General features: G+C 45.4%; 1 pseudogene; it reads right to left on the minus strand.

Moving 5' to 3' along the window:
- Window positions 1-7,359: 7,359 nt before the first annotated feature.
- Window positions 7,360-9,669, minus strand: LOC146183972 (uncharacterized; annotated as a pseudogene).
- Window positions 9,670-15,747: the final 6,078 nt, after the last annotated feature.

Here is a 15,747-nt window from a genome sequence, read left to right on the forward strand (position 1 = left end):
GATGACATCCACAGACGGAGTCGCTACGACGACAAAAGGATAGACCGATAATTGCGAAATTTGATCTCTTGAATACTCAATAAGCTGTTCTATCACGTGTGAACACTCTTAAAACTCTTTACGCAGTGTTTTTTGAGTACACCTCTACTGTGTTCTGCCTACTGCAAGAAGCATTACACCTCTTTCACCAGTGCATTGCTATTGTTCTGCATTCCCGAAATGAGATAGTTAAACACTATGGCAGCTGGTATGTAGCAGAATGGAGCAGCAAATCCACAAAGTTTAATGTGAAGCCTGTGGAAAAGTGTTTTGGGGGACAGAGAATTGTCCAAGCACTTCTCCATCTGTAGCTACATATCTAACACGTGAGGATAAAGTGGCCAATCAGTGTCAAAGGAGGCCCTTCACCCAATGTTGTCAACTAAACCTCATGATGTTTTTGTTAGTCCTCTTATACCTGTTTGCATAACTCTATAGAGGGTGGCATAATGAAGGAAGTGAACGATGGCTTGACCCTGTATGGCACAAGAACTAGTTGATGCCATATCCTGAGGGGCTCCTTAAGGATGCCCCGGCCTCTTCGTTCCTTAGTTGTGTTGGACAACACAATGTGACAGACTTTTGCCGAGATGCTCTTACTTGTGCCTGTTCCCAAACATGTAACACATTTGCAGCTGAATATATTGCATATGGTGCGATTCACTCAGACCTTACCACAATGCTTTAATGCCGTGCATTCCTTTGTCCTGTTATGTGGTTGCATGATATCATAAGACATGGTATATTGAAGGATATGAAGGATGGTTTGCTTAGGGCTGGGTATAATGATCTAATATTGCATAGACCTATACAGCATAGCCCTAAAGGGCCTGCCACACTAGCATGACAAGAAACTGACGCAAACACGATGACGACAACGATGGTCGGCCAACTCCTCAGCAGACCATGTTTTTTTTGCAGACATAGGTGTCGCACTAGGCCAACGACACCAACACAACTGAAAACTAGATGTCTTGCCAGTGTGACAGGGTTTAAGGCTGAGGATATAGAGAAAACCAGTCTGCCGACTGTTGGTGGCCGAGTCTTTGAGATTGGTCGCCGAGTAATAAAATTCTCGATATAGATGCAGACTCCGCAGTCCACATCGACGGAGTGTACTAATAAATATAAAAAGTATAACTAATGCATAATTCCTGACCTGCACGTGAGCGCGAACAGCCAAAATACCTAGGACTGCCGAATATGTGTGAGATGTCAACGATAGCATTTTCAAACAGGGGTGGATAAACCGTAGCTACATTTGCATCTTGCCACGAAGCTGCGACCAATGCGAGCAACCAATTTTGCATTTCTAAAGTGCAGAGAATTGTGCAAAAGGTGCTAATGATGAAAAAACGAATATTTTTCTGGAATGAGCCTAAATCTGCCGATCCTACTCCACTTTGATCGGAGTATGTTTAACATCTAGTTGCTGCGGAATATGCATTGCTTCTTTGCTAGCCAACCTCAATGCTATGTTACGAGTCACGAAAAAATTTTAGTGCTATTATATAATGCGTTTTGAGAACTATGTGGGCAATGAAAGCAGGTTTTGCAGAACGAACAGCAGCCGTTCAGTCCCATAGCCAGCCCTGTGCAAGCCGCCGAAGGTTTTACCTGCTACTGCACTCCATGGCATGATTTAAAATTCACATTCAGCAAGCTGGACATTCTACAGTTTAGCGGTAAACTCTTACCGCCCGTACTGAATCAAGATATTCACACCTCAAAAAAAAAAAGGCAACCTAACAGGTGAAACCATATGTCGACGCATCAAGCAGAAGTTTAGCCTTAGCTTTCATGCTGCAGTGGTTACCGCAAATTGCTTTAAAGCTGGAGGTTGCAAGTTTGACCCATGAAAAGTTTTTTTTATCTTTTTTTATATCTACTGGCTCATATTTACTGCAGACTGCTTTTATTTTTCAATTACAGCTTGTCTGACCGAGCAACCACTGCGGCAATAATTGGGCAGTATTTAGACTCTGCCCATAACCATGACTGGCAAGGTGCATCTTCTGCAGTTAAACAGAATTAAAAATAATGCGTCCCTGCCTATGCTATTATAAGATCAAGCCAGCAAGTAAAAAGTGCTGCACACTCTTGTGCAATGCAGCACTATGCTGGCTTGTGGTCGCCCTTTTTCTTGCATAGTGAAAACACGTATACTCTTTGCAATATGTTGAAAAGTACATGAGAAGTGCTAAATGCGTGCACAAATTACATGTATGAGCAAGACAACTTACTGTGTACTGGGGCCTCATGAAGTAATGTGGGTGAAGTCCGTGTTTTGTGCTTGCTGTGAGTGAGGAAAAGGACGAGGAAAAACATTTTACGAAAGAATTTGAGGCACTCAGGCCTCATAGGTCTCTGCACGACCCCACTCACTATCTCAACGTTCATGTCATGTAGATTCATTATGTATGCGGCCTGGCTGACGACAAGCTTCTGTGATCGACTGACTGCAATGAGGTCTCGTAATCCTCCGAGGTTTCCAGAGGCTGGGCCAATGGCGTCTTGGCAGCCATGTTGACTAACGTGTCTGGCAAATATTGTAGTTTACTTTCAAAATACGAAATTTCCCAACTTCTCATTCCAATTACTGCCGTCTTGAAATGCGGGTGCTTATAAATATTCATTTCAGCAGCGAACAATTTTTAACCGTTGAATAATGCTGGCGATGCAATTGATGTACTCTAAGAATTACTCATGCACGATCACTTATTATGTATGAGCAAGACAACTTACTATATTTTTATGTGGTGGCAACAGAGGACAGAGAGAAGATGCTCGATGGTCGTGAGATCTCTCTGGCTCTATAGTGGGTGAAATGTCATTGTTGTCAATGAGGAGGAAGAGAAAGAAAAATACAGGAATGCGATTTTTGACACCATTTTTGGCTGTGTACCAGATAAAATTTGCAAAAGGATTGTAGTTCCTCTAGTAAAATGTAGCTCAAGGAGCTATATTTTTTAAAAGGTTCAAAAATTTACACAGAACACTTTTTTGCATTGTGTACAGTGAATTACAACGAAATATGGATATATATTGCTCCCTAATTTATGATATTTGTACTGATGTCAAATCCTCATCATCAGCCAGATTATACACCCTGCAGGGTGAAGGCCTCTCCCATATTCCTTCAGTTATTCCAGGCCTGTGCTAGCTGCAGGCACTTGTCCTCTGCATCTTATCTGCCTGTCTGACTTTCTACTGCCCCCTGCTGTGCTTTCCTTCCTTTGGGTCAATGAAATTGGCACAGAGAAACACCCTTAGATTTAATTTCTACATTTCAGGCCTTAAAAATATAACTAGATACGCTGGAATATAGTTAACACTATTTAAAAACAGCTCCTGAAAGTTGACCAAAATGAAATTTTTAGCCACCCCGCACTAACATCTACAAAAATGTTCTGTAATTAATCTGCAGCTCCCTTTACTCCGCTTTCAACTGCTCAAGATGCTGGCAGACATCCTCAAATTCACAACGGAGATGCTCACTGAGCTCACTCTTTTGGTTCAGGAGAGACTTCAGCGATTCATTCTCCTCTTCGGTGGACTGCAGCTTTTTAGCTGTCTCTTCTTTTTCCTCTGTCATGGTAATGGTGCAGCGCAGCTTGTCTACCGGCTTCTTTGAAGAAGCTGCTCAAAATTGGCAACTTCTGCAGCAAGCCTGGTGACATCAGCCGTGAGAGCAGCTGCCTTCTCCTGTTTGGCTGCATGTCATTGGTGTAGAGGTTCGATGGTAAGTGCCTGCTCGTTTTCAAAGAGCAATAAAACTTTATTAGTTTTTACAGTTGAACACTGCTCGGAAAATATATGTCGCATGCAGAGTGCATTTTTCCAGACTTACTACCTCCCGTCACTTGTGGTTTAAATGAAATTTACGTGCAAACATTTATTATGTTCCAGCTTTCGAAAGTTTTAGGAAACTTTAAGATTTGTTTACTTCCATATCAAGTATACAAGTGTGCAGTATACCTTGAAGATATGCTGCATCGGATAAACATAAATCACTAAATACTTACTAAAACAACAACCAGCAGTGACTGCTGCTTGCACTTGCTGGTAGCATTGAGGTACTCTGCTGGAGAGCCTTTTGTGCGAACAACTCGGTGTCTGCACCCTAGCTCTCTCAACACACTCAACGGACTTTGCTTAAAGTAGTTTGACCATGTCTGCTCTAACATTGTTTTTAGTTTATCCTGGATTGAACAAACACGATATGGAAGGAATTTTCAGCTGAGTAAGTTTCCTGGATGCTGTGCTCCAGGAAGTATTGTGCTTTCAGCGGTGGCTGTCATAAAATACCAGTGTTGTGGTGAATGAAACAGTAGGGAAGGGGAAAACAATACTCTGAAATTAACTTTGCTGTAATGAATTTTGTCAATACAAATAACTGATATCACCGAAGAAGGATTGAACTCTGCAACTCTCGGCATACTGGGATCTTGAATATTTGGTCACAGGTGTCATGATCAGGAATGCTGGCGCAGTGATGCGTTGTGAATCATGGGAGTGGAGAGAGCCCAAATATCGTGTTGATAATAGCTTCCGGCTGTACTCCTTATAATTGGCATTTTTGCCATTTCCAGGAGCAAAATTTGAAGTATGGTCGCTCAGAAGATGATGGGAATGAAAGCACGTGGCCCTTCTTTCTATGGGTTTTGGAGGCTTGGGTGTGAATGACGCTAACTGACGATTTCTTGTTATGCAGCTCAACAACGAGCTTTAAGATCCCGCACTGGCTCGCTGCGGTGGTTAACTAGCTTCTGCAAATGTGTGTTATGGTGAAGCCCTTGTATATACGACCTTTCTCGCGTTTTTCGTCTTTTGATCACATGTCTCGATATCGAGGAAAAGCTCAGACTGTATGTGGATTCTACGTTCATGCCACAAGCCACTTTGTGGTATATTAACTGCCTTATATGGGATATGATTTAGGTAAACTGTTCTATCGCATTTATTAAATGAAAACTGTATATAGAAAACTGGCTAAAAAGAGTTTTGACTGAATAAAGAAAACATTCTATAAAATTATCGGAACTCTTGGGGTTCGCCTTTAAGAGTATAACGCGAAAGCGCAGGTCGCCAATTCACATACACAGTCCCGCTTTAACCAAGCCGCACGAATATGTGTACATACACTAGAGGTAACGTTAATGCAGGGGTCCAGGTAGGCTGATTCTGATATCACCTTCCTATTAGAAAGGAGAGGTCCGAGTTCGTCCATTTATTGCTGGGACATGTCAGCTGTTGGCTACCGCCTTCAGGCGCCACGCTCGTGATTTTTCTCTCGCAAATCCAACGCCGGCGAACAGCCTCCTACACCAGATTTTCCGTGAAGAGGAAATTTAATGCTATCGCATTAAAAATGAAGAGCATTGCTCTTATGTTACTATAAAAGCTAAAGTTGTGGGCATAAGTGCTGTTGTGAAAGGCAACTCGAAACAAAGTACTATTATATCTCCTAGATTAGACAGGGATGAGGATACAGCTAGCCCACTACACTTGCTAGTTGTGGGCATAAGTGCTGTTGTGAAGGAAAATTGGAAACTAAGTACTCTAATATCTCCTAAAATTGACGGGGATGAGGGTACAACCCACTTTTCTTGCTTTGTCTTGAACCTAAAAGATACCCGTTGGAGAACATGGAGCGAATCTGAGGGGAATATCATGGTTTGTAAAAATACTTTGACATAACCATTAACCTTAATAAATTGATGACAACCACAGACCGAGTCGCTACGACGAGAAAAGGATAGGCCGATAATTGCAAAATTTGATCTCTTGAATACTCAATAAGCTGTTATATCACGTGTAAACACTTAAAACTCTTTACGCAGTGTTTTTTGAATACATCTCTACTGTGTTCAGCCTACTGCAAGAAGCATTACACCTCCGTCACCAGTGGATTGCTATTGTTCTGCATTCCCCTAAATGAGATAGTTAAACACTATGGCAGCTGGTATGGAGCAGAATGGAGCAGCAAATCCACAATGTTTAATGTGAAGCCTGTGGAAAAGTGTTAAGGGGGACAGAGAATTGTCCAAGCACCTCTCCATCTGTAGCTACATATCTAAGGTGTGAGGATAAAGCGGCGAATGAGAGTCAAAGGAGGCCCTCCACCCAATGTTGTCAACTAAACCTCATGATTTTTTTAGTCCTCTTAGACCTGCTTGCATAACTCTAAAGAGAGTGGCATATTGAAGGAAGTGAACGATGGCTTGACTATGTATGGCATAAGAACTGGTTTATGCCATATCCTGAGGGGCTCCATAAGGATGCCCCTGCCTCTTCGTTCCATAGTTGTGTTGGACAACACTTGATGTGACAGACTTTTGCCGAGATGCTCTTAACTTGTGCCTGTTCCCAAAAATGCAACGCATTTACAGCTGAATATATTGCATATGGTGCGATTCACTCAGACCACTTAGAGCTTACCACAATGCTCTAATGCCGTGCATTCCTTTGTCCTGTTATGTGGTTGCATGATATCGTAAGACAGGGTATTTCGAAGGATATGAAGGATGCTTTGCTTAGGGCTGGGTATAATTATCTAGGAATGCATAGACGAATATAGCATAGCCCTTAAGGCTTGTCACACTAGCACGGCATGACACTGATGCAGACATGATGAAGACAGCGATGGTCTGCCAACTCCTCAGCAGACCATGTTTGTAGCAGAACAGGCTGTTGCGCTAGGCCAACAACGACACCAACACAATTGAACCTGCCAGTGTGACAGGTTTTAAGGTCGAGGATAGCAAGAAAACCAGTCTGCCGACTGTCGGTGGGCGAGTCCAGTGACGGAAGCAGAATTTTACTTTTTTGGAGCAGATTTTGGAGCAGTAAAAATTCCAGTTTGGAGCAGCGATTAGTGTTTTCGGAGCAGTAAAAATGCCATTTTGGAGCAGCCATTAGTGTTTTTGGAGCAGAAAAAAAATGCCAGTTTGGAGCAACCATTGTTTTTCGAGCGGATGGCAAAGAAATTACGCCACAATGCCTCCCAACTTAAAACTGAAAAGCATACTTAAGCAAAAGCACTGATGATTACAGTAATTTATTATGAAAATGCTGCACGTGACATTTCACACATACAACAATCAACATGAATATCAAACAAACTATTATGAGTGTGGCTGGTTATAGAATGGTGGTAAAATAGTTAAATATTTAAAGCACCAGTTCTTGTGGCAGAAATATGATGAAAGCCAATGAAGGTGAGCATCACAATGTGGACTAGAAGTAATCATGGTAGCATATCACACTTGTCACACAAGAAGTAGAAGTTCACAATCAATTCAAGATCGAAGTAGTCCGTCACTCAACACATGATTTCACATTAGTCCGCCGATTAAGCTCTACGAACCCGCACTTTTTCTTTTGAAGCTTCAAGCTTGCACAGAGCATCCGCAAGCCTTTTCTGTCTTTCTTGAGTAGTTCTTGGCCACTTTCAATGTCATGAAAAGCTTTTGCCTTCATTCCTTTTGCAATCAATGCTTCTGCATTGCAAAGCATCCTTTTTGCTGACTGAATCTCCATTTGCAGATCTTGCTTTGGACATCCTTCTGTTGAATTGCGGCCATGGTCAAGTTTGCTTTTTTTGACAGCTGGCTCACACTCAGCGGTCAGTCTTTCTTGGTAGCGTTTATAGAACTGTTTCACAGCACTGAGCCTGTCACGTTTTACTGGAATTGCAGAGATGTTCTTGTCATACCCTTTAGCAAATGACTGTATAGCACGCAATCCATTGATGCTTTCAGTGGACAGCTTGCTGCGCTCCTGTAGGATCCGGCGATTTTCGCTGAAACCCCTCTCTACATCGGCATTACCATGTGAAAGGGAAAGCAGGGCTTTTACAATTTTTCCTACCAAAGGGTATTTAATGCCGCCATTTTTGTTTTGTAGGCTAAAGACACTTTGCCATGTGCTGTCAAGTCGTTCACTTCGATCAATGTACAGTGCTTCAGATGAAATCAATGCAAATTCATCCATCAGAGCTGAGACTTATTTGGGTGCAATCGCCTCAGGAACTTGCTGGGCCAAGTTTCGAAATGCCACAGCTGAACTTTCTTTTTGTATGCTGCTTAGGTCAAGACATCTAAGATCTTTTAGAATGCCATTGTCAAAGGGCAAACTTGAAAGTAGGTAACCCGCAGACTTAATATAGAAACTGCGAGCCCCCAGCCTAAATAATTTTTTTTCTTCTGCTGACCAGTCAGTGATGGAGCCCTTTGTGTCCACACCAATCTCAACAACTTCCTTCCAGTTTCCTGGACACTCAACGTCAAGAGATTTCAGCTCTTCCCCTGTCAGGTCACGGTACACATCACTCCGCACGAAACGGCTCAGAACTTTCTTGGTCAGCTGCACCATTTCTTCGTACAGAATGTGGAGTAGAGGTTCAGAGCGCTGGAAAAGTTTCAAGAATCCAACAAAAAGATCTGCGACATTCCTCAGAAAAACTGCCTTTGGGAAGAGGTCTTTCCTGCTGAGACTTTGTCGGAGGCGCTTGTACATCGTGCCAGAAGAGTGAGCCGTTTGCTGCACATCTAATAGCATGGACTTAAGTGCTGGGTGCTGCACAGTAAAGCGCTCAAGGGCAGGGCCTAGGGTGAGCCAACGTGAATTTACATGTCGAAGAAAGACGCTTTCTGGCAGACCAAGACACTTTTGGTGTGTTTTGAGCACAGCGCTTTGGACAGCAGAATTTTTTATGTAGTAGTACACATCTAACAAAGTCGATTCCACATCGTTGCCAAAAGCTTCAATTCCTTTTGCAAAACCGTTGCGAACTTTGTGCAAGCTACACTCTCCTATGTTCAGCAGTGCAGGATTTACATCTTACTTAAGCTTTCTTTTCAGACTCTTCATAACGTTAGGGCCATCACTGTAGAAGCTCAACACATTCCTTTGGGGAAGGTCTTGGATGGCTTCCTTCACATGTGCAAGTAAAACATCTGAGGTTGCACGCCCTAAGTGAAATGAACAGAAGTGCTCCACCACAACCTGCTTGCAAACTTCAGAAAAGTACCTAACTACAATGTCAAGCTGTTGGCACCGTTGTTCTGGAAGAGGAGTCTCGTCTATTTGGATGGTGTAGTACACACCTGCCTTGTTAAGTTCATCAACAACTGCTCTTTTAAAATATGGCCCAAGGCCGTCAGATACTATGTACGAGACTTTTCTTCCACATTGAAATTCTTTCGCAACCTTGGAATCTAGAAAAATCAGAGGGAAGAGTGATGTTGCAGTGTCTCCCCACGAATACGGTATTCCAGAAACAGCCACACCAAGAACAAAGTAAGTCTCTGCCAATGTGACACGATCTGCTTCAGATATATCCGGTCTTGCAAGAAGGCATGATGTCAACAGAGCTTATGCAGCAGCAGGCTTCTTCAATACTCCCAGTTCATTCCTGTGTTGCTTGCAAGCTTCAACATGGAGCTTATTAGAAGCGTGCCGCTTCACAGCGTTTACACCATGCTGTGTGCAGTTTATAACCTTGTTACAGATAATGCAAGTGGCCTCCTCCTCTTTCGGTCCTGGTCTGCACCACACAGCGATAGAGTCGCCGTTGACATCCTCTTCATTTAACACCCGAGCATTAAACTTGCTTTTTCGCCCTGAAATAAATTACGAAACAAAAAAATTAGATTACAGGCAACTGCTGGCTCGACTTGCGAAATACACATATAGGCTCATTTCACGTCAAATCAAATACGCGACAAAACCTTTAAACTGATGTCTTAAGTCACTATTTTCGCCAACCTGCTACTTAACTACGCGATCCGCCAGCGCCAATTTGGTCTCGTTTGAAAGCACGCGCTTTCTTTTCCGACCGCGAGCAACACGCCAACATGAAAAAATTAGACAGAAATTACATGCAACGTGCGATTCTATTGGGATATAAACCAAGTGACCAAAACGGTTGTTTTCGATCGGCTTTAAATAGAGGCGCGCGCTTGCCACCTTTTTCTTGGGCTTTGCAGTTGCAGAAGCGTGCTAACCCTAACATATCGCCGTGCGGTTCGCCGTGCCCGCTGGTGTGAAAAAGACACGTTATTTCGGTCGGAAATCGAAAACGAGTCGGGTCAGAAAGGGTGCTCGTTATGCTAACCCTGCTGCCAACACCGCGTTGCCACCGTATGTGATCGACAACCAGCAGCGAAGTACCGAGGCTTCGACGTTGCGCGACTACGACGTCGCGGCCGTGGACGCTTCCGCGCGCACAGTGGACTCCAGACGGATAATAATAAACACCGATGCCGTGAATGAGTCAAGTTAGCGAGACACGCACTCGGGAAAAGATGACGCTAGTTTGCAAACATTTCAGTCACATTGTTAACTCATTTGCGTCAAGAACGTTTAAACGCGGTGTCGCTCTTACGAAACTGTACATAAATCATCCTGAAAGATTGTCGAACCTTACCTGATATCTTTGAAAGCGCCATGGGTAAAGAACCGAAGGCGCGAAGGGCAGCCCACAAAGAACGTGACGAGAAGTTTGTGGCGGGCCGAAGTTTGTCCACGTGCGCCTTGTCACCTCACACCTCGGCGGGAGCGGCTTGACCCGGCTGCGGCCAAGGCTACAACGCTACAAAGGCTTCACTATATTTTCAATAATGATGATATTAGACATGTTTTCGGCTTCTCTGGGACCAACTGGCTCGTCACACGCTTGATGTTTTTCGCCTACGTTTCTGCAGCGCCGCTTCGGCGCAGGTGCGGCGCAGTTACCAACGAAAATGCCTGTTTGGCGCAACATGTAGCAGCATTTTTATATTGGCGCAGTTTGGCGCAATTGGCCATCACTGCGAGTCTGTGAGACTGGCCGGCGAGCATCAACGGAGTATACATTTCAGCTCTACTATATATAAAGTATAACTAATGATAATTCCTGACCTGCCCATGAGCACAAACAGCCAAACTACCTAGGTCTGAGGAATATGTGTGGGATGTCAACAGCAGCATTTTCTAGTAGTGCGGGTAAACCATAGCTACATTTTCATTTCGCGGCGAAGCGGCGACCAATGCGAGCTACCAGTTTTGCATTTCTGAAGTGCACAGAATTGTACAAAAGGTGCTAATGACGAAGAAGTGATATTTTTCTGGAGCCAGCCTAGATCTGCCAATCCTTCTCCACTCCCAAGCAACCACCGACATCCATCGGACGGCCAATGGCCATCCGTTTCGGATGTTCCGGATGGCCGATGGACGTCCGCGAACAGCCAGTGGACGTCCGTCGGCCGTCCGATGGGCATCCAAATGGACATGTTTGTCTCGCCAATGGACGTCCGTTTCGGACGTCCGTTCCCGGATCTTTCTCGCATATTCGCATATATGCTGCATGCATGCTTTTTTTCGCTCCCACGAGGCAATAAAATAGAAAAGCAGCCGAAAGTACAACAGGCATATTTTATTGTAAAATGTCTAATTCATCAATATGACGTAAAACTTGAAGCGCACATCTTCCGTGATGAAGTGGAAGCAACCAGCTTTCTGCAAAAAGAAAAAAAAAAACAGATTAGTAAATAGCCTGCAGCTCATGCACAGCATAATCTTTGACTCGAGGTTTTCTGGAGGCCAATAACAAGAAAATTGAGTAATTCTCATATTGTACCTGCCCTACAACACTTGTTACAAGCAGTCTCAAATATCAGCGAGGTTTTGCCCTCCTTTCCTTAGTTCACGCCAGTTATATCGCACCCGCTATCTTTCGAATATCACATAGATTCATCTGCAATGCTTCAAGGATAAAGCCAAATAAGCTAAACAGTTCAGAAGGCAGTATCATACAGGCCATACCTAAATTAAAATAAGCTGATAACGCGCTTCAATAATTTCAAGCACAGAAAAGGCCACTCGCTATCTGAAATGCCTTTTTTTTTGTAGTGGTGCACAACTTTCAAGCTCGCGAGCTTGGGCGATTATCGCTTATCGCATTGTACAGGTGCAGTTATGCATTTTATTACGGTAATGCACTGCAGCGCAGACTGTGCCCTCGCAATCTGTAACTTGCATTGAAAAATGCAGAGCATGCCACTGCGAAGGCAAGCATATTAAAAAAAAAAATCTTTGACGACCGACTGTTTACCCAGCGCCTTGGTTGACGAAAACAAGAAGGTTGGTTACAAGCTTCGCAAGATTGCAAAAGTGGAACGCGATTTTCGGTGTAACTAGGTCCTTAATGCTCTCGCGTTGAAATGTGTCAGTAAGTTCACTGCGCTGTTACATATTCATACAATTTTCGCTGCGCAGATTTTCACGAAGCTCGATCGCAGTACTCACTTTCAAACGCGGTCGCTTTCGCCGGAGTCGTCCGTCCGTCGTGAACCACTGTTGCTCCAAGGGGGTAATCCTTTCACACTAGGAACTGGCACAACTGCGCAATCGTTGTCCTTGCAGCGCACACAGATGGGTGAAGGCATTAGAGCACAGTTGCGTGCACCCGCACAGAACGAAAAAAAAAACTGCTGCAGCGAGCCGCGGCGACGCCGGCAATGGCGGTACAGAAACACGTGGTACGAAACTACGGCAGGAACATTCATGCGCAGAAATGAATTGGCCGTAATAAGTTAACACTATATTTTTACTGAATATTGTTAGTTTCTTTAAATAGGTACCCTTTTTTGTGAGGTTATTCAAGCGAAACCAACCATCCCTCCCCCCTCCCACACACACACACACACACACACACACACTGCGATGGAATACGCAACTTTCAACCAAACAGTACGGCCGCCTGCTGGCGAGGACTGGCGGGGATTTCAAACAGCAAAAAAAAAAAAAAAGATATTTTTGTAAAGACCCACAGCACCACAGTGCAAGGTAATCCGGCTCTTTCGTTCGCCAAGACGTGGTCGTGAACCATCGTGGATGGCGAAGCCGCGCAGGTGGTACATGTAGTACATACGTTAAGGCTCAACTAGAGTAACAATTGAGATCACAACCGCCGCTACCAACGGATACAACGAATTGGGGCATGAAAGCTGAGAAATTAATGACAATCGCCCCATACTGTGTATGTGCCAGAGTTTTTTAGTCCAACCAGCTAATCATTTGGTATATAATACAATTCGCTATCTCAGGGGCCGAATGGAAGTTGCAAACCTAATTGGATTTCCTATTGGAATTTTGAGTACCATTTGGAAAATCCGAATGGAATTTTACATGCAATTGGAACTATTTGGAATGCCCAATTGGTATTTGCAGAACCATTTGCTTAATCCAGCTGGACTAACCCATTGGAGAAGTGGTGTCCAATATTGGGTCCAGATGTAACCATTTGTTTCTTTTTCTTTGACCAGGCAGGACAAATCTCGAGCATTGAAGACAAGTGTGAATGTTGAAACAGAATTTTGTCAGCGAGGAGATATATGTCCTGGAAACATACTCGTCCGTACGTACATCGGACGTACACCTCGTCTCTCATGCGGATATACAAAAACGGACGTAGTCTGTACCTCCAACGGACGTACGAATACGGATGTCCGAAACCGGAGGTTGTACGTATGTCCGACGGACGTACAATTTCGGAAAAGGACGTTCGGCTCTAGCTCGGACGTACAACGGACGTCGGTGGTTGCTTGGGCTTTGATCGGAGTATGTTTAACATCTAGTTGGTATGGAATTATATTGCCACCTGGTGTCCCCATGTTCTTGCTGCGCCTGGAGGAAGAGGACACTGAAGTTGACTCGCGTGCTGTGCGCCGAACTTTGCCTGCTGGTACAGCTTCGTCCCGTCGTCTTCCACGTCTAGCCCTGTTGTCCGTGACATATTTTGGTGTCGGCGCAGGGTATCGATCCCAGTATATGTCCCGCACTCCTCCGCATACCCAGGATTCAGGTCCTGTGCCAATTGACACGCCTGTTCACCGCGCTAGCCGGAGGAACCTAGGCCTACCACCTGAGCACGGGCCGTTGGAATTCGCCACCGCAGCCGCCCCTCGACCTGTGATGCAAACTCCAACGTATTACACTTTCCAGAACCCACGATTGCCTAAGGCTTTCCACGGCTGTCAGACGGAAGACGTCGAAGACTGGCTCACCCAGTTTGAACGCGTCGCCGCATTTAATCAGTGGGACGACGCCGCAAAGCTCAGGAACGTCTTCTTTAGCCTGGAAGATGGCGCTCGTATTTGGTACGAGAATCGCGAAGGCGCCCTAACATCGTGGCGCGAGTTCTGCCGCTGCATCCTGGACACCTACACCAGCCCGGATCGCCGAGAACGAGCGGAAAGGGCTTTACGCTCTCGCATACAGATGCCGAACGAGACCACAACCATGTACGTGGAGGACATGACTAGGCTGTTCCGACGATCTGACCCGGCCATGCCCGAAGAGAAAAAGGTACGCCATCTCATGCACGGCGTTAAGGAACAACTGTTCGCTGGGCTCGTGCGCAATCCGCCAAGCACTGTTGCCGAGTTTCTTTCGGAGGCAGTCACCATGGAAAGGATGCTCCAGCAGCGGTCTACGACCTACGACAGGCCGGTACTCGCCGCTTCGCTCACGGAGCCGCATTCGGTCTTCGGGGCTAGTCCGGACCTTCTTCGCGACATCATCCGCTCCATTTTGCGTGAAGAGCTCCAGACGCTCTTCGATGCACCCCAGCCGACGGCCGGCTCTATCGCTAGTATTGTCCGAGAAGAGCTCCAACAGGCGTTTCGACCTTCGGTACCATCTGCTAACCCGCCATCCTTTTCCACCAAGTCCTGTCGGCCAACCTATGCGGACATCTTGCGACGTCCCTCAACTGATTCCACACAATTACCGCCACCCGGAATTACCGGACCATGAAAAGGAAATATCAAGAAGAATAAGATTGGGATGGAGCGCATTTGGCAAGCACTCGCAGATTATGACTAGCAGCTTACCGGTATCGCTCAAGAGGAAAGTATACAACAGTTGCATCTTGCCTGTACTCACCTATGGGGCTGAAACGTGGAGGCTAACCAAGAGAGTTCTACTTAAGTTGAGGACAACCCAGAGGGCTATGGAACGAAAAATGGTAGGGGTAACATTAAGAGATAGAAAGCGTGCAGAGTGGGTCAGAGAAATAACTCAAGTTACCGACATTCTAGTGGAAATTAAGAAGAAGAAATGGACATGGGCAGGACATGTAGTGCGAAGAGAGGATAACCGATGGTCGCTTAGGGTAACAAACTGGATTCCAAGGGAAGGAAAGCGTAGCAGGGGGAGGCAGAAAGTTAGGTGGGCGGATGAGATTAATAAGTTCGCAGGGGTCAAGTGGATGCAGCTAGCACAGAACCGGGTTAAGTGGAGAAATATGGGAGAGGCCTTCGCCCTGCAGTGGGTATAATCAGGCTGATGATGATGATGACCGCCACCCGACCAAGGCTCGCTGTATTCAGCCCACCCCGAGCCGTACATCGGCAACCGCCGACCACCCCACCGAAAGGCAGACCTGTGGCGTGCCCCAAATCGGCAGCGCCTGTGCTTCCACTGCGGAGAACCTGGCCACCTGTATCGACAGTGCCCATATCGACAACTGGGACTGAAGGGTTTCCCCATCGACATGCGTAGCCCTCCTTTAGGCCAACGACCCCGGGATATCGAGGACTACGTAGCCCAGCAGCGCATGGCGCCAACTTCTAGACGACACTCACGATCTCCGTCTCCACACCGACTATCCTCGCAGCCCAGCTCCTCCTGGATGGCGCAGCGACGGCCGTCTAGTCCGAG

Source organism: Amblyomma maculatum, chromosome 7, assembly GCF_055883805.1.
Source record: "Amblyomma maculatum isolate TAMU_Amacu chromosome 7, ASM5588380v1, whole genome shotgun sequence".
Lineage (NCBI taxonomy): Eukaryota > Metazoa > Arthropoda > Arachnida > Ixodida > Ixodidae > Amblyomma > Amblyomma maculatum.